The sequence below is a fragment of the Lucilia sericata genome, unplaced genomic scaffold (genome assembly GCF_015586225.1).
Source record: "Lucilia sericata isolate MDLA Ls3-8-SP2 unplaced genomic scaffold, ASM1558622v1 Contig001624F_arrow, whole genome shotgun sequence".
NCBI classification, from domain to species: Eukaryota; Metazoa; Arthropoda; class Insecta; order Diptera; family Calliphoridae; genus Lucilia; species Lucilia sericata.
Window position 1 is genome coordinate 1 of NW_023995539.1, and position 3,588 is coordinate 3,588.

Consider the following 3,588-nt stretch of genomic DNA (forward strand, 5'->3'; position numbering starts at 1 on the left):
TGTGATAGCAATCTAAGAAAAAACAGTAAGTACAAATCTGGAGGAAAACTGGTGTTACTAGTACCTCTAGTCTGCCGGGACTCTAAACTGATGGTGTCAAATGTATCCTCGTTCTTCCCATGGAATGATTATACCTTGTGCAGAACTAGAGAACATAATATATACTTATGTTGCCACAGGAACCATTAGACCGTAGAGCACATGATCTTCTCCCATCTTGATGTGATAGCAATTTGCGAAAAAAAGGAACTACTAATACCTGTAGTCTGCAGGAACTATAAACTGGCGGTGTCAAATGTATACTCGGCCTTTGCATGGAATAATTTGACATGGGGTCGAAGCAGAGAATCTAACTTATCTGGTACCACGAGAACCGGTAGCCCATAGGGCACAGTTTCGGACTTTGTCTTTTCGCGATTATTGGAGAGGTGCTTTAGGGGAGCAAAACCAAATTTACGGGAATTGAATTTCGGTTAAAAGACTGTTCTAGTTCAGTTCTATTTCAGTTCTAATTCAGTTCTAGTTCAGTTCTAGTTCAGTTCTAGTTCAGTTCTAGTTCAGTTCTAGTTCAGTTCTAGTTCAGTTCTAGTTCAGTTCTAGTTCAGTTCTAGTTCAGTTTCCTAGTTCCGTTTAGTTTTAGTTTCTATTCAGTTCTCGGTTCAGTTCTAGTTCAGTTCTAGTTCAGTTCTAGTTCAGTAGTTCTAGTTCAGTTCTAGTTCAGTTCTAGTTTCAGTTCTAGTTCAGTTCTAGTTCAGTTCTAGTTCAAGTTCTAGTTCAGTTCTAGTTCCGCCCCTCATACTCACGTTCAGTTCTAGTTCAGTTCTAGTTCAGTTTCTAGTTTCAGTTCTAGTTCAGTTCTAGTTCACCGGTTCTTAGTAGTTCTCGTTCAGTTTAGTTCAGTTCTAGTCAGTTCTAGTTCAGTTCTAGTTCAGTTCTAGTTCAGTTTCTAGTTCAGTTCTTCTAGTTCAGTTCTAGTTCTAGTTCAGTTCTAGTTCAGTTCTAGTTCAGTTCTAGTTCAGTTCTAGTTCAGTTCTAGTCAGTTCTAGTTCAGTTCTAGTTTAGTTCTAGTTCAGTTTTAGTTCAGTTTTAGTTCAGTTCTAGTTCAGTTCTAGTTCAGTTCTAGTTCAGTTCTAGTTCAGTTCTAGTTCAGTTCTAGTTCAGTTCTAGTTCAGTTCTAGTTCAGTTCTAGTTCAGTTTTAGTTCAGTTCTAGTTTAGTTCTAGTTCAGTTCTAGTTCAGTTCTAGTTCAGTTCTAGTTCAGTTCTAGTTCAGTTCTAGTTCAGTTCTAGTTCTGTTCTAGTTCAGTTCTAGTTCAGTTCTAGTTCAGTTCTAGTTCAGTTCTAGTTCAGTTCTAGTTCAGTTCTAGTTCAGTTCTAGTTCAGTTCTAGTTCAGTTCTAGTTCAGTTCTAGTTCAGTTCTAGTTCAGTTCTAGTTCAGTTCTAGTTCAGTTCTAGTTCAGTTCTAGTTCAGTTCTAGTTCAGTTCAGTTCAAGTTCAGTTCTAGTTCAGTTCTAGTTCAGTTCTAGTTCAGTTCTAGTTCAGTTCTAGTTCAGTTCTAGTTCAGTTCTAGTTCAGTTCTAGTTCAGTTCTAGTTCAGTTCTAGTTCAGTTCTAGTTCAGTTCTAGTTCAGTTCTAGTTCAGTTCTAGTTCAGTTCTAGTTCAGTTCTAGTTCAGTTCTAGTTCAGTTCTAGTTCAGTTTTAGTTCAGTTCTAGTTCAGTTCAACCATGTTACTGCATGTTATTTGCGGGTCAGCAATGTTCAGAGATTAGATAACTTTAGTACTCGAGAAAAGTGCTTATACATGGACCGGCTCAACCATGTAACTGCATGTTCTTTGCGGGTCAGCAATATTCAGAGATTAGAACAAGTATAAGCACTCGAGAAAAGTGCTTATACTTGGAGCGGCTCAACCTTATACCTGCGGATTCTTTGCAAGATACAAAAGGCCGGTGTTGAATTCTATCTGGCTCACCCTGTGGTAGGAAAGGTACCATCGTGAACTAGTCCGCTTGGTAGGTGTTCACTTAAAGCACTCCACATCTGCATTTAGCCTTTGTTTTACCGGAGTCTTATAATGGTAGATTGGCGGCTGTCTTCCCTTTTCAACACCTCGATGCATAGTTCCTACTGAGAATGATTTTATAACAAAATTTATTTAACATTCTTTAAACTACAAATTGTCAAACTTCTTAAAGCTTTAAAGAAATTCAAACAAAGTTCATTCGTTAATTTAAACTTCTAATTTAAATTAATACCATGATTACCATGCTGTACCCCCTTCCCATTTTCCCTGTACGGAAATTTAACTCTCAATACCTTAACTCACTCTTTGCCTATACTAATGTCACCTTAAATCCAAATGTTTTTGCCTTGCTACACCCCCCCAACTCCCCCAATAAGGGTCTTACACTTTGCCAGAAATACATATAATAAAAGCAAACAAAATGACATGCTCTTAACTCGTAAATTTAAGAAAAAATTCAACCCTTAAATATACTTTTTTAAAACACCCAACCATTTTGGAGGTTTTTTTTCACAACAACAACAAGACCAGACCAATATTGTTGTAACTCATACCTTAGAGAGGAAAAAAAAGTTGAATGTACACACTCTGGCAACATCTTAAAAAGGAAAAGATAAAAACAACAACAAGCTTAAAACAGCAAGCAGCAGAGATGCCATTATGAAAGGGGTCGCAGGTGCTGCAGAGTTGTATATTTAGCATTAAAAAAGTGAGTGTGGATGTGTGTGTGTGTATGTTGTTGTTGTTTTTGCTAAGATAAAACAACAAACAAAGTTCTTTTTTTGTACGAACAAGCAGAAGAGTAACTTTATAACGGTATTTGTGAACACTCGTATTTTAAAAGCGAAAGCGTATGCAAATGAGTTAAATAAAAAAAAACTCACACAAAGTCAAATATATATGTATATGTGTATTACTTAGAGGGTGGTTTCTCGTTCGATGGGGTTTTGATAAAAGGATTTTTATACGTTTTCTGTGTTCTTGTTGTTGTTGCCGCACTCACTCATACAATTTTTATAGCTTTTAAAGTTGAATGCTTCATGTTTGTTGCTGCTGCTGTCGTTGTCTTTGTTCTGAGAATTTTTCCATGTTTTTTAAAAGTTGCTGGGTTTTTTTTGGTGGAAATATTTCGTCGTTTATACGTAGCTACTTCCCTTGTTTTTGAGATTTCGTTTCTTACAAGCGAACTTGTCATTTTGCATAAATTACGAAAGGAGTAAAAAAGGAAAAATTTGTGTGTGTGTGCGTTGTTTCGTAATGAAAGTTGCGATGCTTGTTTTAATTTTCGTATTTTATGCTTAACATTGTTTTGTGTGAGCTACAGTGGGTATTAGAGGAAAGGGGAGAGATTTTGGAACAGACAGGGAAAAGATCCAAGACAATGCTCAGGGCCTTTTCTAATCTATGGGAACTTGAGCTCTCTATCTCTCTTTGGAAATTGCATTGAATTACTGAATGGAACTCTATTTCAAGAATCACATAAAGGTCCGCGCTTATGTTAGAAGTTTTAGACAAAATCGGGTGTTATGGGAAACTGGAGAGATTTTGGAACATAAAATGTAATTA